The sequence below is a fragment of the Pleurodeles waltl genome, chromosome 12 (genome assembly GCF_031143425.1).
Source record: "Pleurodeles waltl isolate 20211129_DDA chromosome 12, aPleWal1.hap1.20221129, whole genome shotgun sequence".
Taxonomy (NCBI): domain Eukaryota; kingdom Metazoa; phylum Chordata; class Amphibia; order Caudata; family Salamandridae; genus Pleurodeles; species Pleurodeles waltl.
In genome coordinates this window covers 176042811-176070720 of record NC_090451.1, presented here as the reverse complement: position 1 = coordinate 176070720, position 27910 = coordinate 176042811, and positions in this window count along the sequence as shown.

Here is a 27910-nt window from a genome sequence, read left to right as displayed (position 1 = left end):
TTAAATTAACTTTACCTTTAAACAAGGATGTTATAGTTAGGAAATAGAATTAAAAAACCATAGAAATTAATTGAAAAAAAACAAAGGTTACAGGGCTATTATAGTTAGGTTCTGAATTCACTAGTACAAAATCTTAGAAATTCAACAGTTATAGTTAAGAGTTATTTCAAGTAACTATAACTCGTGCCCCAAGGTAACTATAACTCGTGCTGTCGCCATGCACTGCTAATTACCCCAGATATTACAGCACTCATGACAGCTTCTATAGCTTTATTAAAAATATAAACGAGGCTTTAGCAGTCAAATTAATGAAGAAAAACTATGCATGACGGAGGTGCAAGTTATAGTTACCTTAGGGCACAAGTGTAGTTACCTGAAATAGCTCTAACCATAACTGCTGCATTTCAAAGGTTTTGTATGAGTAAATTCAGAACCTAACTATAATAACCCTGTAATCTTTGCTTTTTTCCAGTGAATAGATATATATAAGCATCTTTAATAACCACAGATGTGTTTCGGCTTCTAGCCTTTTTCAATGTCGGTTAAACAAACTGATGTTATATTTCAGGTTTAAATGCACCATAAGTTATTCTCATTGGATGGTAATTTATGTGAGGTTCAGACTTGTACCCTAGTTCAGCCGCTCAGTGCCAACTTCCAATTTGCCACATACCTTTAATCGCTTGCCATTGTGATTAACGCCTGGTCATTTCGTAATGACCTGATATCATATCAGCATGTGTGACAACTTACTTCTGGCTTTGCAACAGTTCTGGCATTCTTTCACCAATACTATTTACCAAATACCACAAACATGATGCTGAACTCCTTTTAATGAACGGGTGCTCTTTTTGTGGTAGTGGCTACCACACAGTTAATTGTCAAAGAATGCTCCTCACAGAGCTTATAGAGCAGTCAACGGGTTTTCTCAAACATCTTTAATAAACAGAGATGCGTTTTGGCTTCTCACCTTTTTCAATGCCGGTTAATCAAACTGATGTCACATTTCACCCTTTGAGTGCTCTATAAGCTTCATGAGGAGCATTGTTAATTAACAACTCTCACAATAGAATTAATCAAGGTGGACATAATGCTCTTCATCCAGATTGAGACCTCCAGGAAATTTACTGGTGAGAAAAATTATGTATTCAGATTCCAATATCTTGAGATTCATCTCCCTGCCACCTCCTTGGGGATTCTGGGTCACCCTGTTGATACCAAAAAATGACAAAGAATCAAGGTTCTCTCAATGAAAATGATTCCAATGCCTAGCAACAGGATTGTTCTTATCATCATTTTTAATGGCCCTCAAGTGCTCCAAAATCCTTTTCTTCACAGGGAAAATTGTACTGGCAATGTATTGCAGTCCCACGTGGACAGGACAGTACGTAAACACAGAATTCACTGTTACAAATAATTAATTTACCTATCACTACTGCCTGTCCTGTTGGTAACCTAGAGGACTTCTTTCTGCCCTTGCAGGCCTTGGAATTTGCCACATTTAAAGAAACCTTGTTGTTGATGCAGCCAGCCTTCTCTTTTTTGTGTGCCCATGTAACTGCGCACCAGAATATTCTTATTTGACCTGGACTACCTGTATGTTGTCAATGGATATGAGGATACCGCCTTGCCTATTGTAGGGTCCAATTTGGCTAAGTGTCAGTGTTTACTCAACATTTACCTTACTCGATTGGATTCACTATTGTACATATTGATCAGCCTAATCTGGCTCCCAGCCTCTCTATGCTGCTTAATCAGTAGGTCCCCCTGGAAAGCTTATTGGCATTTTCACAAGCAGTTTGCAACACCTGTTCAGGGTAGCCTCTATGCCTAAATCTAGTAACATCTTCCTTGCTTTCTTCTTGTACAAGAAAAGAGTGCTGCATTTACACTTGGCCCTCTATAATTCCCCAAAAGGAATGCTCAATTTGAGCTTCTGGGGGTGACTACTGCAAGCTTGTAAAATGCTGTATGTGCCATTTCAAAACAAACTGGCCTTGATTTTTTCCTTTACTACTTTAACATGAACATCCAAAAATCTATTTGTTTGGGATGTATCATGTGTGTGCAGCTCAAATTTAAATCATTCCTATTGATATACACCAGCAAACATTCTAACTTCTGCCTCTGCCCATCCCATATTTTAAACAAATCATCAATGTAACAGGTTCAAAATGGTATATGTTTGGTCCAAACCTCATTCTCCTCTGTCCACACCTTCTGCTGTTCCCACCAGCCCATACATTCCAGCATAGGTGGGTGCAAAGCAACTGCCAATCGCTGTCCCAATGAGTTGCCTGTCAACTATCTTTGAAAAGGAAAAAATTATTGTCTAGACAGAAGCGTAACACCTGGAGAAGCATGTGTGAGTGATCATACAAAAAATGGGTTTATCCCTGAAAAAGTGCTTGCATGCTTGTATCCCTAAATCATGGGCTACACAGGTATATAGGGAAACCACATCAATAGTTACTAACAAATAATTTGACTGCCAAGGTATCTCAGAAATTGTAGTCAAAAAGAATATGTGCTATTGCTACAATAGCTAGGCAAATTCAGAACATAGGTCAATGGAAAAAACAAATACTTGGATGTGTGCTCCCATAAACTATTGTTGGCCGAGAATATTGGCCTACCAGGGGGATCCCTTTGTCCTTGTGGATCTTGGGAAGCATATAAAAACATGGAACAGTCAGTTTAGAGCCATACTAAAATTGATATTCATCATTATTCAAAAGACCCTTGTCCCTCCAGTCTTGTAGCAATGTGTGATACTCCACAATGACCTGCTACTATTTGTCATGTGTATTCAACTCATAACTGTCTGTGATATGTAACTGTCTATGGGCCTCCTGTGTGTATTTATTTGTGTCCCATAGACAATATTACCCCCTTATTGGATGGTGTTATGACTAGAGTTTGATCTTTCTTCGATGTATCTAGGGCCTGTCTCTGACCCAGTGTGAGATTGCTATCATAGGTATTACAAGTTTCCTGCCAGAGGCGCATAAGATCACTGTTGACTACTTCTTGAAAAGAATCTATATTATTAGGTGGTATGACAGGATTACTTCTAGATTTTGGTCTAAAATGGTTCTCACTTGGTCTGTCAATCTCCAACACCAAAGAGCATAAGAGGTACCTTTCAGAAGCCCAGTCCACAATGCTTCCATCCAGTTTTCTCAAGGAGGCCAGCCCTCTATGTCCCCAAGGAACAAGTTATCAAGGGTATGATCAGTATTAAGTGTTACATTGGAAACCATAGAATCACTCTGTTGCCTCTCTTGTTGTTGCATATGAACCTTTATCAATTTCAATATACGTACGAACAAGAATAAATCAATGCATGTTTGAGTATAACCAAAGTTAGCAGTGGGGCAAAATGACAAGCCTAACTTTAAAAGTGATCCTTCCTGGGTAGACAGTTCACGGGAACATAAATTTATAATGTTCATCTCTCCTCACCCATCATTTCCTTTTGGTTTGCCAAGTTGATCTCCCTTGCAGCATGGTGTCTTTTGATTTTTCTTCCTCTTCTTCGGGTTTTTGGTCTCATCTGTTGCTTCTTCTTTTTCCTCCTGGAGGGTTTTTGCATGGACCTTAATTTATTTGTAAAAAATGTACTCCTCCAAAGATGTGAGAGGCATGTCCTTATTAGCTAAACCAGACCCTTCCTCCAAATCTGAGTACATTCCAGAGCCTGAATCTGATGTAGCAATCTCCTGTTGTCTCAAAGCCCCTACCTTTCTAAACAGTCTGATGGCTCCATCATATTTTTGCCCAAAAGTCAAAATACAGCCATTGGCATAGTCCTGTTTTTCCCTTAGAATTTTTTGTCTCTTCTTCATCTTTATCTCATCCTCATATTTTCTAATCCTTCCTTCTATCTGTGTCCAAAATGCCTGTATCTCTTCCTGGGCTGTATGAATATCAAGGAGTTCTTTGAGCTTTTGAATTTCCACACCAATCTGATCCAACTCTATTTTAGCATATTTAGTTAACAGGCCCAGCATGCTCTTACATGTAGCTGTCATCAAAGGTGACTGCTCCTCAAGTAGTTTTGGGTGGGGGGTTTGATAAGTCAGAGTGATGAGAACTCAAAGGCCTCTGGGTGCCCTTCCAACTTCCATGTAATTTTCCAAGGATGTTATTTCCCACCACCTTTTTATTAAATTTCTCATATTGAAATGGATACTGCTTCAAAGTCTTATTTGATTCTTTTTCTCCATCCATATTTAAACTCAAAGTTTCAAGGGAGCCATCATCATCCTCATTAAATATGCAGCATGCTGCTTCCGCCCTTTTGCGAAGTGTCTCACTCATTTTTGACAAACTTGTACTATTTAGTGCACTTATAGTGCTGATAATACTTATCCCACAACTAATAATCTCCAAAATGAGACCATGGTTGAATATATAAATAATGGATAAGTCAGAACAAGGAGGAGACAGTCAGTTTATTTGTCGCTTGTCTCAAAGGACGGTTCATCCTCCCCACTGCCACTTACAATGAAGCAGCAAGGAGTTCTCGTCATTCTTAAGTAATAAGGCAGCTTGTAAAAGCTGCTCACTGCATTCTTCCCATACACCGCAAGCAACGCTCCACCAATCTCTTGGCCTGCAGGCAAAATCAAAGTGATGGTGGCTTGAACCAGGATCAAAGCCGTCTCTTAACTTACTCCCCTAATCACCCAATTAGGCCAAAAATGGAAACAATGGCACTTATGCTCTCTTGAAGAGATGCTATTTGATAGGTCCAAAGAGATACTGTATATCCTTGTCACAAAAGTGTCTCTTTAAGCGGAAATCCAAAGTTCATTAGCCACTACATTCCAAGTGCATCCTGTGCTGCTTTTCATGTACAAGTTAAAATGTTACCATCTTTAGCTTGAAACAAAGTATCTCTTTAAAGGGCAATGCCTCCCTTTAGCTGCTACATGGTATACATATGCCGTGAATATTTCTTGTACGGAAAAAATGGTCAGACAGTCTCGTGGCTCAAATTGGAGTATTGAATGGAAACATTAGTGAAGTGAAGCAAGCATGCACAGTTTATTTGCCACTTTCCGCAAACCAAGGTTCTTTACGAGGGAGAAATAACCCAAAGCTGCTGCCACTCACGATGCCGTGGCACGGAGCTCTTGTCGTATTAAAGCACTCAGGCAGCTTGTGAAAGGAGGACAGCCGCTTGCTGCACACTGCTCCACATAAGGCAAGCAGTGCACAACTCATCCTGTAGCCTTGTGGCAATGTTAAATGATGACGATGGGAACCAGGATACAAAGTCATCCATAAACTCACTCCTGCAATTATAGATATAACTATACATACATATACACTCATACACACATATACACATATATATAAATGTATACAGCATCTCGACCTGACAAAATAAACCTTTTGTTAACTTTCAATTGCGAGCAGGCAGACAGTTCAAGTTTGGTGTCTAAAGAATTATAATTAAAAGGCTTCCTTAATGGTTAACTTAGATTTTAAGTCACAATTCTGGATGTGACACTTTTGGAAAGTTGGCATTTTCTTCTCCTAACCATTTGGTGCCTGCAGCCATGGGTCACCTGACTAGGTATAGCTGGCATTTTACCTTGTGTATTGCTTCCAGACAGTGAGACAATGGGAAGATAAGTGTTGACAGGATGGACCACTCTGACTTAACAAGGGGGCGAAGCTGTCACCTACCACACTTGCAAAAAGACAATGCCTAAACACAGTCACAAAGGGTTTGGTACTAGTCATCTGTGTCCCCAGACAAGCTGGGGCCATGACAGGAAGGAAAAGAATTACTGACGCCTCATGGGGGTGAAAACCTCTAGAATCTTTTCCTACTTCAAAGTAAGCACCACGTACAAAAAATGGACCCTCAGATTCAACTCTTCAGTACACATCTTAACCTACAGAAGATTCTTAAGAACGACTGCTGTACTGCTTTGTTGCTGTGCTGCATGCTGTTTTTCCCTGCTGGCCTCCTGCCTAAGTGAGAAAGTCTGGACCCCGACCCCCAGAGCGACTCCAAAGGCTAGTTGGCTTGCCTCTGATCAGAGCCTCAGGGACTGAACAGGCTCCAACAACCTTGAACCCAGCACATGAAATCTGCCAGCTGTGAGGCTTCCCTCCCCAAGCTGTGCCACCCCAGTCCAGGACCCTTTGGAAGTAGGCCTGAAGGTGCTCTACAAGCCTAGCTGTAGTCCCAGCAGAACAGACACAACATGTTATATTGCCTCCCAAAACTCTGCATGAGAGCTGCAGCGCAAAAACATCACTTCACAGAACTCCACGTCAGAACTGCTGCCTCGCAACTTACCAGAACCATTGCTGTGTGATGCAACTCCACTTAAGGAGCTCACATAGCCTTGGCTACACAACACTTTCTGAATAGGGATCCCGCAATGCTCAGTAACGGGGATATAAGGTATTCTCATTCAGTGGGCCTAACTCAGTCCCTGTAGCTCACCCGCGCTCCATTGCGGTTGGCCTGAACTTGGGACGTTGTACCAGTCTGGCACGACCAGATAACCACAGTTGGCGCTTTGTGCCACAGTCTAAACAAAGTGAAGACGCTCACTCAGGTAAACAAGGTGTAACAGTTTATTGATCCATTTCGGACAACACAGTTGCCTTGCTACCACAACTAGCATGGCTCCACAACTGTGATTAAATCTTCAAGGATACCAAAATCGACGACATTCCAACAAAAAAACATAACATTGAAGAAAAAGTAAGCACTATGTTGGCCTAGTATACCAACAGTATACCTCATCTGTGATATTTGTAAAAACATGATTATTCAGATCTTGCATAGCATACCGTTAACGGACTTAATGAAAAGACAAATACATGATATATATATAAATAAAGGGGGCAATTTAAAACATCAGCAGTGGTGCCAATAAAACTGAATTCAAAAGTCAATGTCATTATTAAAATTGCCAATTATATCCAGGACAATTGAAGCCAGGAAACGTTCCATTTCGGCAGGTGTTAAAATATCCAGATTGTTTCCAAGGAAAACCATAGAGCACTCATGTTCCAAAACCTGAGCTCCAGCTGATGCAGCAGCATTCCGTGTTGTGCCTAATGTTGAGTTAAGAGCTGCATTTTCCACGAGGGGCAACTCATAGACACCTTCTCGTAGCAAACGCACCCTCAACACGCATGTCTGGTAATAAGCCCTCAGCGAAAAAATCAACAGATCAGCGTCAAATGAAAGCAAATGCCACTTAGAAAGACAAACTTTCAGTGTATATTGAAACACAGGCTGCACACTGTCCAAAACCGGTGTAAAATACAGAAACCAGTCACACTCAAGTTCTTCCAGGAGTGGTGCTCTGATGTACTCCATCGTGCATTCACGACACAGTTGCGCTTGTGGAAGCGATTTCAGTCATTGTTGTGAAGGGAAAGCCACTGCGCAGAAAAAATAGCAACAGCAAAATGCCACCTATCATAGCCAAAGTAACAGGAAATCCCCCCGAAAATACTCGAAAATATTAAGTGTATGGCTGAAGGTATTAGGCCAAATATAGAGGAAAAGGTGTGAACGAATTCAGAACCAACGGCCTTAAAAAAAGGTGCGACTCCAGTAGTACTAGATGCATTAAATATTCATCCCATGAGTTCACGAAAGTGTTTTGGAAAGTTTGTACTAAAAAGGGACTGAATCTCTGCTGATGACCTCACAACTTAAAGCACATAGGTCTCGCACGCAGATGTAAGCACCACATGTTTTTGAAACAATAAAGCCTTGAGTATGCTCAACTTGTCAAAATTCACATCTGAACTAGCAATGTGAGGCCAAATCTCTGCTATCTCCTTCTGTGGAAAAAAGGACATTCCCGCAACAGGTGACAATTTGGGAGACTGAAATGACATAAGCCATTCCAGCTTGTATTCCACAACAACTCTCACTATTAAGGAGCACATAGCTTCCACTTGAGAGCACCTGGAAAACAGGTCTAATCAAGGGGACTGGAACTCCCTTCAGAAAGCAAGCCAAGGCATTACACACCCCGTGCAAGGACAGCTGCCTACAAACCATTGAATGGCTGAAAGAAGTCTCGCATTTACTGCCACCAAGAAAGACCTCTTTCATGCCATTGAAACATTTGTATGAGAAGGGAATCTCCCTCACCTCGTGTATATAACTATCTCTCAGCCTTTCATGTCTGCTACTGGAATGTGTATCAAGCAGGATGTAAATTGAAGTGTTGAAATAGGCAGATTAATAACCCCGGGTATTAACCATTCAGCAGATGGTATTTCAGCTACAGTAAAAGGCAACTTTTCTAATTTCTCAGCGTTTAGCATGACATAAGTTGCTTCCTTATTAGCCATTATTTGTTGTTGCCACATTAAATTAAATGTTGAAAATATGTCCATTGCACTAACATGTTGCCAGGGAACTCGACCTGCTTTCAGTGTTTGTAGTGTCTAACCTAACTGCATAATGGACCTTAGTTGACTCTGTCCATGGTGTAAAGATGACATGTCACTCTGTACCATGTCCATTGCAGAAGAGACAATGCTGTTTAAAGTGTATATCCAGTCGGACAAGGTGTTAATCCCATTATCTACAATGGCTAATGCTTTCTATAAATTTTCCTAATCTATTTGCCTTAACCGGGCAGCCGCTTCTTGTTGGGAAAGTTTCCAAATACTGCACATAAGAAGCACTTTCTGCATTGTCTTCTGGGGCCTAACAGGAAATCCTGCAAATCTGTATCATTAGACAGGAGACTGAGGTGTTCTTTAACAGCATCAAGTGAAGAACTCTTCAACCATTGCTGGCATTATTTCCCTACATTACATGTTGTCACTATACCCGAGTGTTCCGATAACACATAGCCTGTGGACTTTAAAAAACGTGTATGGCACCCATTGGTGTCTACTTGCCACAATAACCATCCACCAGATTGTGAAAGTGATGTGGTAAATGTTCCATTCTGGACCCACTCATCGAGCTGATCTTCAAATGCATTTATGTACTTTTGCCATTCATAAAATTTTGCAGGAATACTGGGCACATTCAAATCCTTAATTGTTGCTAAGCCTAAACAACTTGTCTCTTGTACAGATTCATTTAAAAATATAATTTGAACAGGTATCAGGCATAGTGTAAAAAAAGCTTCCTTTCCACTTATTTTCCAATTTTGAATTCCCCACACACATTTTAAGTCTATCGACTTCAAACAATATTCATAGCCTTCCATAGCTAACTGGGAAACAAAGGAATCAGAATAAATACATTTTGTGTTAGTCAATAAAACGTGTTGGCTTTCCATTACTGGGAATTTAAAATAATACGACTCAGCATTTTTAACATTGTGCCCAGAGAAATATGCAGACTTTTCAATATAAGTTTTGGAACTCCCCACTGGCGGAGTGGGACAATGTTCCCACTGCATATAATTAAAAATAGTATTTGGTGTACCTGCTCTGTGAATGAAATGATGTCCATAATAATAATAATAGAGCTTATCTCAATAACTTTCTTTGGATTGATAAACATCATCACTTTCAAAAACAGTGAAATATTGCAAATCAGACATCATAGAATCAGCTGTTGTCACATCCCAATGATCAGAAACTACTCCGGTTGTTATAGTAATGTTCATGGAAAGTTTGAATATATACAGAATTGGGTGACCTCCGTCGGGCCATATATATCAAATAATACTTTATCCCAAACAATCCCATCAGAAATTGGTATAGCGAAAATGTTCACTAGAGAGAAGTCTCTGCAGACTTTGTGAGGGGGAAAATGTGGTTTTAAGACCTCATCCACCAGTTCGTAGAGCATTCAGAAAGGTAATGACCATGTATCAGTAAAAAGAAAACAATGACAAACCTAATCCAAAGGACGAAGACAAGTACAGTTAATAAAAGCCGTAGACAGTTCCATGGAAGAATAAAATAGTTATTTTGAGCCAAATTATCAGCTTAAGTGCTCTTGACAGTTCTGTCACAGAAGAGGCAGATGAGTCAGTGAAAATGTCATTGACGTCGGCAAAGTATCTAGAAGCACTTCGTGCAAAAACTAACCGTATTTGGAAGAGGAGATCTGTCAGAAGTCTCTCACTGTGATTCATAGTAGACTATACTACCCGTTTGTCTAGAATTTGAGTAGAATCGCTCAATGTTGTTGACATTACTTATTGCAGAAGAAGTTAATGGAACTAATGAAAGATCATTTTCCACCCTCTCCAAGCTCAGAGAGGTGTCAGCGTTGCTGCTTAAAACCTGTAGAGGGGCATCATGGTCTGTAGTGAGAGGGATTCAGGTGCTACCCAGGAGTCCTTTAGGTCTGCTGATCAAGATTGGCCATATGTTGTAGCTTGACATTGTCGATGGAGCCAAAGCGATTTTCTTTAGAACCAGGCAACGGTGGTAGAATGACAGTTCTGGTAGCGTGTATTCCCAGGAAAGGAACTCGTGCACAATAGGAAGGACCAAACTCAACTCCTTTTTCACTGCAACATTTCACACACTAGATCCCCAACTTTTTGGAATCCAGCCAGTAGATGTTATTGGTACATCCCTTATTCCTAAGGCGAAGGCATTGGCAGATGGGTTGTCATCACTGAACTGTTGTAAATCCAGAAAGACTGTGACACATTAATTTATGTCAAATGGTGTATCTGTCGCCTCTGCACCAGGACCATCAAGATCTGGAACATAAATTTGTATTTCAAACAGGCATATGTATAAGGTATGCCCCCCCAGGAATCTTCTATGCAGATTATTAAGTGCTCTCTGGACTTCATACAGGTGAGTAAGCCAACTACGAGCCGTGCTTCATACTCTGTTAAGGATTGCTTTAAATCCCGGTATCTTTGCTCCACTGCACTATTTCCTTCAGGATGAAATGGAGACGAATAATGCCCCTAATGATGCCGTGAGGTCCCTGAAAGCCCTTAAGGCTAATGCAGGGCCCTAGTCCGAGTGGAAAGCTGCAACAGCATGTGTGCCGATAAAGACTTGCAAATTATTAATAACAGTTCAAGCGTCAGCCGAGTGTTGTAGCCAAACCCATAGAAATCTTTAGCATGAGTCAACAGGGAACATTTGTATGCACTGCCATGTGTCAGGGGACCACAATGGTCCAACTACACACATTGCAGTGGTTTGTTTGAAATTAAGAGGGGTGTCTGTGCTGGGTGTTTGACTGTGGACCCTTTTATTTGTTGACAGATGTCACTACAAAGGACATACTGCTTGCTCTGTTTGTATAGACCTGGCCACCAGTAACGTGCTTGTAACAATGATATTGTAGCCGCCAAACCACACCAGCATGGGCAGAAGCAACTCTCTCATGTGCTGCTTTGATAATTCTGGTCTTTGATTTTTGTTGGGACTCACACGATTACCCACCTCTAGTATTACTACTAGGGCTGTAGTGAGGCATGATATGCAGTAGGAATATTTGGCAGGATATACCTTTTGAATGGGTGTGTCGTCAGCCGAAGGTTTCACAACAGCCAGTGTTTCATCATCTAATTTCGTTCTAGAATGAGTTACTCCAGCAACAGACGCAATAGCTACTGCAGATTTGGCTTCTTCATCAGCCAAGGTATTGCCAGCAACATGTATTCCAACATGCTGGTGTCATAGTTTAGGTACAACATGGACATTAAGTAGCGTTTCCTTCAGATCTGCTACTTTCCCCCACAGAAGTCTGTGTTTGATGGTGTTTCCTCTTGAATCTCTGAACCCACTCTGGCACCAGTAATGCAGATATTCATTGAAGGACTGGACACAATAGTACAAATCACAGACTATCAGCATTCGCCTTGTTAAGAGTTCGTGTGTTCCAGTGGCATCTCCAGAGCTTTGAGCTCCACCAATAGTGCAGTGCAGTCCTCTAAGGTCAGTGTATAAGTATGCTGTGGATTGAACTCACCATCCTTCATGTAGCCACTCATGACTGCACAAGCGGCAGAGTATTCATGTTTTATGCCTATAGCTGGTTGGGCTAAACCATCACTGTACATAATTGTTTGATATTGTTCAATAGGCAATGTGTTTGCTGGAACTGGGTATTCAAGTTTGTATTGCAAAAATTCTTGAGTTTGTAATTTTGAGTCAAAAATATAGTCAACATCAGTGGCCGTCAGAGACGTTTCCCATTTAGTCCAACGTGGATGTAGTGCTTTAGTGTCCGGAACGCTAGCTTTAGTAACAACCTCAAGGGCCAGGATTGGGGACACAACAATGATACATTCCCCCTGGGCCAGAGCAAAGGGTTGCTCTGCTGTAGAGTGCAAATGTGATTTGTATGCAGTCGGGCGGTCTCACCCTTACTGAACGTTACATAGGTGAAACCAATGGCACCAGCAATCATTCTGATGACCAACTGTTTTTTGTTGTCCATTGTGTGCAAGTGTTTAGCTGCAAGCATGTCTTGTTGTAATGCTCTAAGAATGCATGCGTGTTCTACTATTCAGTATTTACTGGAAAAGTCAGGACATATCAAGACATATAAAGGCTGAATGTGTTGTGCATAGTCTGGAATGTATGTTCTGCCAAAATTTTAAAAGCCCAGCTCAGACTGGAAATTTTTGATTGTGTTTGGAGGTTGTAATTGTGCACATTTTTTTTTAAAAAATGGCGTGCCAGACTTTTGCCTTCATCTGATAATTCGTATCCTGAGAACAGAACACTATGGAAGGCAATTTTTGTTTTTTTAAATTGAATTTGTGGCCTATTTTGGCAAATCCCACAATAACGCGGGCTACCTGATTTATATGTTGCATGAGTTACACATCCATAAGGTAGATATCATCGACATAGGACAACATCTCAGGGTCAATGTCGTGTAAAATAGATTCGAAATAAGCTGAAAACAGTCCTGGACTGTTCTAGTACCCTTGTGGGAGTCAGCAAAACTTTTTCAGGGAGCCTAGAGCGCTGAAACTTATTAAGTCCCTACTTTGGAGGGTTCTATATTTTGGCAGAAAAATCAGTTGGAAATATCCAACTTTGTTTTATATTTTTTGCATGCTATATTGTTCATGAGTGCTGTGCTGTGTGCATTTTGTATAGCAAATGTGCGTGTGTGACTGTTTAAATGTCTGTAGTCTAAGACTATTCTGTATGAATGGTCTGGTCTAGCTACAGCGAACAATGGATGGTTCATTGGTGAGACACAGGGTTCAATTACGCTCTGGTACTCTAACTGTGTGAGGATTTCCCTCACAGGTGCTTTATCTTTATCCTTTATTGGACATTGGGGTTGAGGTTGGATTTGGGATTTAATGGGTATTACATGATAGGGGGCATCTTTATCCCACCCTACGTGGTTGAAATATAACACAGTTGCCTGTGCCACTGCCCAATCAATGGCATGAATTTCGACAAGCTTTCTCGGAACAAGGGGTGAGAAAGAATTTTCAATTATTTCTTCCCCATAAGGGAGATTACGGAAAAATTATGGTGGCCAATCCTTCTTGGCAAGCAAAATATCATAAATGGTAATGACGGGATCCCAAAAGATGGCGTTGATTGTGTGTTCAATGTCTCCTTCTAACTGTATAGTTACTTTGTACAACCTATCGGGCGTGGAGACACGCATGTCTGCAGTCTAAACTTGTAAGAAGTCATCAGTTGCTTTAACCTCCAGATGCTCTTGAAGATCCCAGCGAACTATTGTGATCTCGGCTGCACTGTCTAACAGTGCTAGTGCCCACTTCCTGTTCTTCAGTAAAGCCCTCTTCCTGAGTGGCATGTCGTATTGTAACAGCTGCCACTTTTTTCTTTTTAACTCGGGGTTTTTGTTGGGGATGTTTCTCTTCTTTCTTAACAGAAACTTCAGATGAACGTTGTGAGTCCTTTCTCGGTTTAGGTACTCTGTTCATTGATCTGACCACCCACCTCTCCCACTGCGTTTTTCCAGTGAGTCCTGAAAGGAACGAGATTGGCATGCATCAGTATGTTGATACCTGTCAGGCGTTTTTATATTATCTCTATTTCTAAGATTATAGCGGTTTTGAGGGGTCTCCGTATGCAGAGATTCTCCCCTTTCTTTTTTAGGTGTTTGTTGTTTTTTATCCCAGCGTTTTCTATATCCTTCAGGTGCTTGCTTGGTAAAATCTTTATTAGATTTACCTTGTCTAGCCCCCAGATTATCTCAACCAATGCTGGAGTAGGTCTCAGTGATAATCTTTGGCAGAGTACGTTCTTGATCCCGTGCAGGAACATCCTGGAGCTGGATATGCAGTGCTAGTGCAACTGCCTCCCCTTTGAGATTAATCAATATTATTGAAGACACTGCAGCAAAATTGCCCATCAATTGCATCTTCAAATCAAGGGTCAGGGAAACCCTTATTCATCTTCAATTTGTTTTAACACCTCCGGAAGATTGGCAAGTGTTTGTGTACCGTGTGCAGTAGTATAGAGCGTGACAAATACCGTGCCTCAAGTGTTGCAGTTATCTACAGTGGGAACCATCCCAAATGGCAAGCACATAGTGAGTAGTCTATGTTTAACCTGAGGACCCGTATGAGGAAAAACTGTTTCCAGCACATTCATTTTTTGAGCTAACCAAAACAGAATTTCCTCCCGCTTGGCGGGTACTTTACCCATGATCTAATGTACAGTTGCAGGATTAATGCTTGGTGTAACTGCATGTGGTTGCGCTGGGACAGCACATGCTGGGTTAGTATTTAATGTTTGCATTACAAACTGTACTAACAGTCTGTATATTGCTGTGACCTCTGTATGTAAGCGGTGAACCTCAGCTACCACCAAGGCTGCTGCTTCAGGGTGTGGTGTGTATGTGGCCAGTAAAGGCTAGGTAGAACCATCATTGCTCAGAGGACCTAACCTATCATGTAGTATTGTATGTGGTAGGGCACCATCAAGCCAATTATTATGGTCTTGATAAGATAGAAGTATCTCTAAATATGCATAAGCTTTGTACTGTGCAGGTATGTTAGCAGGTGTGTAGTAATGAAACGTGTTAGTGTTCCCATCAACTTCTGGAAAAGTGACCCAAGAATAAAATATTTCTGTTCTGTAGGCCGGATGAGCCTCAACAACAAATGTGACTGGACCACTCTGGCCTGTGAGGCCATTTGCCAATAAATTTGCTGTGAAGGGTGGTCGCATGTTTACTGCAATTGCTACCCATTGCAGGTTCGCCATGGTAATGGTAAAGGTATTTGTTCAGAGATAAGGACACCAAATGGGGATTGACCCTTTTAAAGTTCAAGCTTTAACAACCTACAACGTTAGTTAGGTATTACCTACTTAGCTGAGGAGGAAACCCTCAATACCATAGACGTCTGTGTATATAGTATTGAGGTGCCTTTAGCACATAGTGAGACAGAGATGTTTAGGAGGATCCGAAAATTAGTGCCTGACCAAACTTTGGTGGCGCCATGTTGCATAGGTTCTTATTATCCTAATGAAGCTACAGGATTTGGGTGGCAGAATCACCTGAATTGTGGGTACTCAGAACAATTCCACACCATGTGTGACACCTGTTGGCCCAATCCGGGTTTTCCGGCCAACTAGAAGTGTCTCATCTCTGCCCAAGAGTGGGGATGATTGTGGCAACCCGGCGCATTACAGAGAGGAAACCTCAGGAGAATCGTGGTTGATCAGATCTCATCACTTTCTCTCAGTTATTTTAGTCTCACACAGGCCAAGACATGCAGAAACAGAGTATAGTTCAATAAGGTTTATTGAAGTAACTGCATCTTAGATAAAATGGCATGTATTACAATAACTAGGATGGTAAAACACACTGGAGGCAAAATTGTGACAAAGAGAGTGAAACACAAAAACAGTCCCACCATACTGTCACTAGGAATAATATATATATATTTCTTAGCTAAACTATGTTAGAGCTCAGCGTGATAAGCCCCAAACCACCCTTCAGGGTTCCCTCCTGGGAAGACATCATCACCCATTCCTGAGCAAGGAAGCCTGTCATTTAGAAAGACACCATCCCCATATAGGCCAGAGATTCTGCAGTCTAAGCAAGCAGCTGTAGTGAAGACATTCAGCGGTCAGCATGCAGCCGTGGTCATCTGGCTGGAACCTCTCTCTAACGTGTATGGGACAGAGAAGTGTTTCATAATAAAACAACTGATATTCTAAGAAAAGGTCCCCACGTAAGGATATGTATGTGTCTGTGAATGTCGGAGACACAGCGTACAACTTTTGCCAGCAACCCTATCTGACTACAGCCTTGAGGAAAGCAGAAAGTGAAATGAATGCATTGCTAAGAACGTGATGCTTTCCTAGGCGAAAGAACAAACAGATATAGAAAATACAACAACACCGCAAATGTGGCCAATGCTAGAAAAATAAAGCAATGCTAAATAAAATGTAACTGGGCTAAAGTGGACAATGGCAGGCCTAGTTTGCTAAAATAACATGCCTAAAACATGGCTAAAATAGCAATACAATAACACGAAAAGGCACACAAATATTACTTTCCCATATTCAAACTCAATTTGAAAACTCTGCATGGTCTAGCATGTGCCATTCACCTTGCGCTTAAGAAATTGCTTAAAAAACAGGCGATTGAAGAGTTCCATAGTACAGGCAACAGATTGATACTTTGCCTTGTGACGGGGCACCCTACTCTTAACCTGTAAGTTGAAAAGGCAAAATGGCCCCAACACAACTAAACAAATGAGAGAATATCATTCACAAAATTATTTGTGTTAGAAAGATCTATCGGTATCCTAAAAATCCCAGACCTACGTATGCAAGCGAAAAACATATAATACAGTTCAAGACCATTGAATACCTTCATTCTAGACTGTGTAAATGTAGTGAGTTTCATCTGAAATGTACCAAGATATATACAATCCTGATATATGCATATAGTAGATGGCCTACAGACCTAAATACCCCAACTTGCCCTGTATCACAACAAATGTACCTATTACCAAGGTGTAATGATTTGTTCTACTCTATACGAAAGAATTAAAAAAATAGAGTATTGCTGAAAAAATGGGCCAATGCATCTCATGGTGTCAAAAAGCTCCCACTTCATCCAAGTGGAGGTTTCCTCTGTTTCCCTGCAGCCAGGGAAACAGAGGAAACATTGCTCTCACAGAGAGGGACCTGATTTAGCAGACCGGGCCCTGTGGAAAACCCCTCACTAGGAACGGAGTGCGCGGTTGGGTGGGTATAGGGGTTGGCCGCAGGCCTGGCCGCAGATCAGGCGTTGCGGCCAACCCCTGCAGCAAACAGCCGAAGGCCATCCGCAGCTCGGTTTTGCATGCCTATAGCGGTTGGCTGCACGGCCCGGCCACAGTCTGTGGTCAACCCCGCCCGTGCGCAGCATGTGGTTAGGTGGTTATAGAGTTTGGGTGCAGGGCCTGGGTGAATTTCTATTTTTTTAATTCTATTTCCTAACCTTAACATCCTAGTAACCTTTGTTTTTTTCAGTAATTTTCATTACTATACGTTAATCCAAGTCAGAGCAAACAGCTATGGCCCAGGGGTGGGCACCCCGGGACATAGCAGGAGGCGACCCTGGAGGGTGATGGTCCCCAAGACCATCTACAGCTCCTTGAGAGGGGCAGTGCGGTCCCCCTCCAACATTAAGTAGCCACAGGGATGTGGTGGTCCCCGGAACAGGGGGTCCATGATGGACCCCCTTCTTTTTTTTAAATTCAGCCCCAGGAAGGTGGTGGTTCCCGGGGCTTCGGGTGTGCCCGGCAGCCACCCAATTCTTTCTTATTTAAGCCCTGGTGCGGGGTGGTCCCAGAGGGATTGGGGGGCAATAAGGCACCCCCGCCTTCAATATTACTTATCACCCTGGGAAGGTGGCAGTCCCTGGGGTTGCGGGGAGGCCGTGCAGCCCCTACATTCTATATTACTTAAGCCTTGGGGAGTTGGTGGCCCCCGGGCTGCGGGGTGGGGTGCACAGTCTCCTGCATTAATTTTAACTTAAGCCCCGGGGTGGTGGTGGTCCCTGGGGCAGCAGGGGGAGGCAGGATGGCCCCCCTACATTCTGTATTACTTTAGCCCTGGGGAGGTGGTGGTCCCTGGGGCATAAAAATGCCCTAGGAGGGGGGCCTCATGCACCCCTTTTCATCAAAACAAGAGCGGGAGCCCAGGCTTGTTTTTTTAAATTTTTGCAGCAGATTTGCAACCATGATGCAAAATTGCATCAAAATGTTTTTAAAAAATGCTTTTTTGCCTTGGGGGTTATGTCTGGGACTCCAGCTCCAGAGCTATTGGGTCAGGGTGTCCCTACTCTGGACCCTTTTCTTATGTTTTACCTTTTTATCTTGGCACTCGGCCCAAGCCGAGTCCCAAGATGGCTGCCAGCACTTCCTTGTTGAAGTGTTGGCAGACAATCAAATCCCAGCATGAGATCAGGAGGGTTTGCGGAGCCATCCCGTCACTATATATACAAATTTGTTTTTTCTTTAATGTTTCAAAAACTACTAAAGGGATTTACACCAAATCACAAAACTGTCATTTTCTGGACCAAGAGCTAGCTTTCTCCCAATTTTAATGTAAATCCACCCAGTGGTTCGGCGGCTAGTCCTGTTCAAAATCCCTATGGTAATTAACATGAAGAAAACATGTTTTGGGATCCCCTTTTTCTCGGCCCCCACTTGACGGATCACCCAAAACTTTCCAGAGAGCATCAATTTTGGGGGGAAAATTTTGTGAAGGTTCATCAACCGACGCCAAAGATATAGGCAAGTAAAAAACGTGTTTTCTACAGAAACTAGGTCCTATCTATAACTACCTTGTGGCAACCACCACTATGTAAAATATATATATATATATATAATTTATTTATTAATTATTTTTTTTCAAGAAGAAGAAGACCGCCTGCCCCCCTTTCATTGGCGGAGCGCTGGAAGTTCTGCAGCTTTTGGTCAAGGGACTGCAAAGAAAAAAGGCATGAAATCCAATGCATTTTACATACACTTGTATTTCGTGTAGCACAAAAATGGGCAGTCGAGGTTCGCCGAAATTTGGCAGCATTAGATATTAGAGTGTGCAGATGATTCTTTTGGTTGCTGCAGGTAACTAGAGTAAGTATTTATTAAGTTTTATGGTTTTTCAACTTAGTGATATATTGTAGCACAATCCTACTAAACGTAGCAAGGAAGCCCAAACAAATAAACTAGACTGCATATGTAAAGTTTCAAATTTACTGTATGAACAACAGAAAGACCCGTTTATGGCCACATGCTAATGGATACCTATAAACAAATGCATACTGAATAGAATACAACTGCATACGTTTTCTCTGCATGCTCTCTGACTCCCAAAATAGGATTGGCTCAACAAGCCAAACAAAAATCATCTTTCTCATGCATCACGGTGCAAAAAAATCAAACATTGACCTATCAGTAAGCCACACAAACTACTATTTGGAGGTCATGATAATTGGCCACTTGGAAAAAAAAAAAATCTAAATGTTCATAATAATAATAATGATTGCCTTTCATTCACTTTGGCCCTCATATGTAGCACAATCCTCCTAAAAGTAGCAAAGAAGCCCACAAATTAAACTAGACTGAATATGTAAAGTTTCAGATTTACTACATGAGCAGCTGAAAGGCCTATTTATGGTCTCATGCTCATGAAAACCGATAGGCAAATACATATTGAATATAAAATATCTTAATCTACATAAGTTTTCTTTTCAGGCTGTCTGGCTCACAAAATAAAAGTGGCCCAGCAAGCCAAACCAAAAACATCTTTCTTATGCACCCCTGTGCAACAAAATAAAAAATTGCCCTAGTAGTGAGTCGCACAAACTATTATTTGAAGGACATGATAATTGGCCACTCAGCAAAAAAATTATAATCTCAATAATTTGAATAACAATGATTGACTTTCCCTCACTTGAGGCTTCATTTGTCATCCTAATAAAAAAGCAAGGAAGCCCAGAAAACAAATGACTGCATATGTAAAGTTTCAAATTACTACAAGAACAACTAAAAGGCACATTTATGGTCACACGATTACAGAAACCAATAAAAAATTCATAACAATATACTTACACCATAGATAAAAAGAAAAGTATTAAATCTGATTGCCACTCCACAGCTATAGATAGTATTCCCATAGATGAGAATTTCTAGGATATTAGCTCCCTAATAAATGTGCACCCATTTGACGAATCACCACAAAACTTTCCAGACCTATAACATTTTCTACATCCAGACCTATAACATTTTCTACATTTTGGGATGATGTAAATTTTTGTGGTGAATCCTTAAGGGAGTGCAAAGCTAAAAAGATGTCCCAAAAATGAATTTTTCCACCAATGCATTTTGCATATATTATTGTATTTTGCGTTGCACAAAAATGGCTGAATGGGCTTACCTATCATTTGGAAGGATTATACATTATGGTGCACAGATGATGCTTTTTGTGTACTGCAGCTAAGTAGGGTAAGTATTTATTTTTAAGATATAAGGCATAGATAACTTAGTGACATCTGTCACTGCAGTACTTACCTGGACTTTAACAAACGTTTGTGAAACTACTGTGGTACGTGGCCGTAGGCTTATTTAAAAATATATTACAAAAATATAAATACATTTCCCTTCCTATTACCACTTAAATAAAGTGGTAATAGGTAGGGACCTACTACTTACCTATATATAAGGCCCTAACATTGAACACAGACAAAGGGGGTTATTCCAACTTTGGAGGAAGTGGTAATCCGTCCCAAAAGTGACGGTAAAGTGACGGATATACCACCAGCCGTATTACGAGTCCATTATATCCTATGGAACTCGTAATACGGCTGGTGGTAAATCCGTCACATTTGGGACGGATTACCACCTCCTCCAAAGTTGGAACAACCCCCAAAGTGTAGTAAAACAAATATGGCTGTATTTTCATTCTCAAAAAACAGTAATTACCCAACTATGTACTAGCTTGTCATCACCATGTACCACAATATACTGCAAAACTATCACAGTATAACAAGACCCAAAATATAATTAAGGCCTAGCTGTATTATTGGACTGCGGTACCCTTGAGTCACTCTGGAGAAATGCAAGGCAGTGCAAGTCACTGTTTTGTGCTACTCTGCACACCATAATCTATATTATTGCTATATTTCAACACACATCTGTATGTCCTGCGACTGTAGCTCCAGTATACACTATTCCACTCTATGCCACTTCACTATATGCCTTTCCACTGTGTGAGACACCACTCTACTCTATCCTATTAGACGGTATGCAATGTCACAGTATGCCACTTCAGTCTACCTCACTCCACTGGACGCTACTCCACTATACGCTATACCACTTTACACCACTCCACTCTACTCTATTACACTGTATGCCACTCTACTGTACAACACTCCACTGTATGCCACTCCAGTGTACGCTACTCCACTCTACGCCACTCCAGTGTATGGCACACCACTCTATACCACTTAATTCTATGCTATTCGATTGGACCTCACTCCAATGTACGCCACTCTACTGTATGCTATTACACTCTACTCCACGCTACTGTATGCCACTCCAGTACATTCCACTCCATTATGTGCCACTCCACTGTATGCTTCTCCACTATACACTATTACACTCTATACCAGTCTACCCTACGCTATTACACTGTACGCAACTCCATGCTATGCCTCTTCAGTGTATGCCACTCCACTGTATGCCACTCCGCTTAATACTACTGCAGTATATGCTATTTCATTTACACCATTCTACTAAATGCCACTCCACTCTATGCTATTCTACTGTATGCCACTACACACTACTTTTCTCCATGCTATGCCACTACAGTGTATGGCACTCCACTCTAAGCCATTTCATTTTAATGCTATTTGATTGGACCTCACTCCACTCTATACCACTCCAATCTACACCACTTCACTGTATGCCACTGAAATGTACGCTACTCCACTATACGATATTCCAGTCTGGGCCACTCTACTGCACACCACTACACTCTATGCTGTTCCACTGTATGCCTCTCCCCTATACGTTATTCTACTCTATGCCACTCCAGTTTACACTCCACTCTGTGCCACTCCATTTCTATGCTAGTCCATTGGATGCCACTCCACTCTACACCATTCTACTCTATGCCACTCCACTCCACTATACACAATTTCACTCTACCCCACTCCACTGTACACCACCACAGTCTCTCCACTCAACTATATGCCACTACATTATATGCTATTCTACTCTATTTTGCTACACTCTATGCTATTCTACTCCATACCGCTCCTCTCTATTCCACTCTATGCTATTCCACTGTATGCCACTCCATTCTATGCTATCACATTGTATGGAACTTCAATCTTTGCCCCTGTACTCTATGGTATTCTACTCTACCCTACTCCACTGTACCCCACTCCTCTGTATGCTATTACACATTACCCCTCCCCACAATACACTACCCCAGTCTACAACACTTCACTGTAAGCCACTCCAGTGTACGCTACTACACTATAAGCTATTACACTTTATGCCACTCCACTGTCTGCTATTACACTCTACACCACCCCACTGCACCCCACTCTAGTCTCCACTTTTCCAATCTACGCTATTCCACTTTATGCCACTCCACTGTATACTACTCTACTCTACACCACTCCAGTGTACTCTCATCTTCTCTACATGACTCTTCTCTAAAAAACCCTACTACAGTGAGTCCCACTCTACTAGTCTCTACTCCACTCTACCCCGGTAAACTCCACAGTACAAATTTGCACTCAACTCTATGCCCGCACACTCTATTGTACAACACTCTACTCAACTCTGTGACAGTTTCCAACGCTGTACAACACAGCACTCTAATCTACTGCTTGAGACATCACTCCAATTTATTACAGTTTCTTCGACTCTACGCTATGCCACTTCAATGTATATCACCCAACTCTATGCAAATTCACTGTACCCTACTCTACTCCATGCCTCTCCAATGTACACCACTCCATTCTACACTATTCCATTCTATGCCACTCCACCCTTCTACACTCCACTGTACAGTATTCTACTGTACATTATTCCACTGTATACTACTCCACTTTAGGGAACTCCACTGTACGCCACAGCAGTGTATGCCACTCCACTCTATGCCACTCCATAGTATGACACTCTCTTCCACTCTATATAACTCCACTCCATAAAAGTCTACCACACTTCATGGCACTCTATAACATTCTACTCCACTCTATCCCTGTACACTCCACTGTCTAACTTGATACTCCACTATATGCCTGTACACTCCAAACTAAAACGCTCTATTCCACTATACAATGGTTTTGTATACAACATAGTTCTCCACTGTACTGTACGAGATACCACTCCTGTTTATAACAGTTTACTACCTACGCTGCACCAGTACACTCCACTCCATGCCACTCTACTCTATGACACACAATGCACTCTATTGTACTTTACTCCACACTATGTTATACCACTCCAATCAACTCTACTCTACTGTACAAGACTTTACCTTACTCTATGGTATTATACAGCAATCCACTGTTCACAGCTCCACTGTTTCACACACTGCTGTACCCTATCCACTTCCACTCTACAACAGTCTACTACACTGTATGCCACTCTCTGACACTTTACTGCTGTCTATACCCCTTCACTCCATTAGACAAGACTGTACCATATTGTATGCTGCTGTAAAAGACTCTACTCAACTCCACTCTACGATGCTCTAGTCCACTATACAACACTCTATGGAACTCTTTGTATGACACTGCACCCTACTTTATTCCACTCTACTCTGAAACAGTATTCCATTCTACTTTACAAATCCACTGTACGCCACTCCACTCTACGCCACTCTATGCCATTGTACTCTATAACACTGTATGGCAATTCTCTCTACCCCACTCTACAACACTGTTCTCTACTGTACACAACTCCACTCTAAAAAAAAATCAACTAGACTGTATGCCACTGCTCTAGTCTATATCACTTTCAAATACTGTACGACACCCAACTGCACTCTACTGTACAACACAGTACTCCAATTTATGACACTTTGCTTGACTGTATACTACACAACTTCACTCTACTGCACTCCACACTATTATAGTCTACGACACGCCACTTCACTCTATGATACTTTACTCCACTCTGCAGTACTCAACTCCAGTGTACTCCACTCTACTATTCGCTGTTCTTCACTCTACTACACTTTATCCCTCTCTACACCACAGCACCATACTCCACTCTACACCACTCTGCTGTCTGACACTGTGCTCCACTGTTTGCAAGTCCACTTCATAACACTGTTCTACACTCTTGCCACTCTGTGACATTCTACTTCACTCTATGCCACTGTTCTACACTGTATGACACTCAAAGACACGTCACTCAGCTTCTTTCTATGGTATGACATTTCACTATATGAGACAGCACTCTACTTTACAACACTCTCCTCCACTTTACTCTATGACACTCCACTCTATTATACTCTATTTCACTCTACTCCATTCTAAAACCACTCTACTCCACCCTATGAGAGTCAACAATACACTTCTCTACTGTTTGATACTCCATTTCAAAGTACAGCTCGCTGCTCCAGTCTATGATACTTGGCTCCACTATATGAGGCACTATGCCACTACACTATATAATCCTTATTACACTGTACAATATACTACTACACTCTACTCTACTCAACTTGGTTCTAATCTACAATACTCCACACTATGACAATAGACTTTACAACACTTTCCTCCACTGTACCCTACAACACTCCACATAACAACTCTCTACTTGTGACACTAGGCTCTATGATTTGAAACACATTCTTATTAAAAAATTTAAAAAACCCATTGAAATTCAATGAAAAAAACAAAGATAAATGCTTAGTTACAGTTAGAAAAACTATTTTTCCTATACAAAGTTTAAACTACACAAACATTAAAAATTCAAAAGTTATAGTTATAACTTTCAATAACAATGTATCCACCACCTTCAAATTATTATAAGTAGTGAACTTGTTACACACTCTTTTCGGCTAGCACGCCAGAAAACACTAACTATAACTCACCACTGTACCATGCAATGTGTTGTGACAAATAATGTAATTTCAGAAGTTATAAGTATTGTTATGAATGTTATGATTTCACATGCTATAATTGATCTAGTATGCAAGAGAAGAGCAAAAGGAAGAGGAAGTGGCAGAGGTAGAGGCAGAGACAAAGGTGGAAGAAAACCTGAAGAGGAAGCAAATAGAACAGGAGCACTGTCCCCCATGGGAATTGTAGGAAGGGGACAAAAGGCAGGCCAGTGATGGATGACACGATAAATGTGGTAAATATCTCTACCCTATTCTCAGTACTGCTGAGGTGGAGGTATTAAAACTTGGATTATCATTTTGCCCAACTAATGTATTCAATTATGCACAAACCGTATGGAATTATTTCATTTCATGAGGAAACTCAAATTACACAAATGTTTTTTTCTGAAGGGAAACTTCAAACCCAAACCCCCCAGAACAGATAAAGTCAGTAACTTGACCATAAGCAACATTGGTACACCACTCACACTAGCAGAACTAAACTCAGAATCCACTTACATAGGTGATAAACTTTTAAACCTGGCTGATATGGAAATTGATCTAGAAATGAACTGCCCCAATGACTTCAAAGTCAAATTTACCTTTAACCCCAAACTTAACTATGGAACAAATTGATATCTTTGAGGCCATGGTAACACAAGATCTAAAAAAAACTAGCCAGAAAATGTCATTGGCACTCTGACAATTTAACCAAAGCAGACAGAGAGGCTGTGAGAGATTTACAAAATGACAACAACATAGTACTCAGACAATCAGCCAATCAAACACATGTATCTCAAGGAGGGGTACCAACAGCTCAGTGACATTGATTGTTATGAGATCACCAACCATAACAATATACATGACTCTAATATACTTTACCATGCTAAACTAGTTGAATGGAGGGAGAGGGGTTTAATCAAATGGGGAGAATTCAGATTCTTGTATTGTGAACATCCCAAAATACCCATCCTATACCTATTGCCAAAACTACACAAAACCCCATTAGTCCACTAGGGAGATCAATTGATAGACTACTTCTTATGTTCTCTTCTCACAGCCCTATTTTCCAATATCCAGAATTGAAGGGCTGATGAGGGAAGATGATTTTTGCTACTCACTTTAGATGTGAATAACTTTTACTAAACTGACAGTCATGTTGTAGAGATATGGAACCTGCTCAACACCATCTCCCCAGATGTTGACTTCTCCACGGAAACCTGGCTAACACCCACCCAATCTTAAATCCTTCTACTCTCCTGCCATATTGAGTGTCTGACCTTTATGAATTAACGGCAGCCACCATATATTAAAAGATCTCCGGCAAAGAGCCCCCAAAAGGGGAGCCCGTCAGATATTGCACCAGCCGGTCTGACGAGGAGCTTCCCGATGATGAAGCATGACACCCTTTCGGGTGTGTGAGGGCTCTAGCTCCTAAACTTTAATTGTTCACCCTAGAGTTAGGAACAGTGTACTTTTTTGTAACGGTTATACGTATTGGGAGTATGTACACTGGACCTTCAATTCTCCCGATCCCTCTCTTTGTTGATACTTCTGCACAGTTTTCGCTGTGGGATTAGTTATTATTACTCACCCAGTGTCTCTGACACCATGGATACTTTCCAGGGTTTGAGTTTTGACGATGAAATGGTTGCAGCAATCTTGCAAACACCGTCAATTTTAAACAACGACGGGTCAGCTCCAACGGGTAGTCTAAAAGAAGATTGGGACAAATTGTCCACCTTGAAGCGTGATCTTATTAAAACTATCATGCACAGGACCATAATGACCGAATACCTGAGAGCTAACATCGCTCCAAACGGCCTTTTAGTGTCTAATATACCCAGGATTTTCCTGCAAGACCTTGCATTTAGGAAAGACTGGGCACAGATAGCGTGGAAATGCACCAGAGACTGGTTAGTACTTATCATCAATACTTCCAGACGGTTGGCAGACTCTATTACCATCCAGATCAACTCCTTAGAAGGTACATTAAGAACCACCATGACTCTGGCGGGATTTAAAACCCGGCTAGCTGAGATCAACACAGAATTAAACGAGACAAAAGTCTTCTTGACGAACCAAAAGATTACAAAACTCCAAAAAGATATCACCAGGTTTAGTCGGGAAAAAATCTATCCCTATACTTGTGAGGATTTCGAGACAGACGGACAGTCCTGTTCATCAGATGATTCCCAATCCTCTTTCAAAAAATCACGCAAAATTAGCAATAGTTCATCTTCCGATGGATGGAGTACGGATGATAATTCACCCACTCCTCCGTTCTACAATTATTCTCCCTACCCTGTTAATCAACATGTACCCTGGCAGCCACCCTACCCCTTCTACCAACCGCGCCCCTTTATGCCATATATGCCTTTTTTAGGCAGAGGCCGGGGCAGAGGGAGAGGCAGAAGAAGAGGCAGAGGCAGACGTGTTCAATGGGCCATGGAAGAACCCCAGATGATCACCAGAAGCCAGGGGAAAGGTCAACCTCTGAGAACCTAGTAGTGAATCTTTCTACTAGACAACTCTCTGTGATAGAAACCAGGGTGCTCAATCGAGGTCTTGGCTTTGTCCCCACACCGACTGAAGACTTTTTTAGGCTTAATTGTGAACTTTCACAATTTTTCCGTAAAATTAGACTACAATTTTACTTTTCAGAAACACCATCTGACAGTATTCAGACTGACTCGGGACTCAGGCCCAAATCCACATTTACTCCACCGCCTCCAACCATCCCATGTGAGGTGTTAGCCTTCGAGAAAGCGGTCTTAACCGACCTAGCTATGATACACCCCAAGCGCCCTTTCATCAATATTTCCACAATCGAAAGGAAAGCCTTAAAAACACTGAATGAAGATACCACTGTCGTAATCAAACA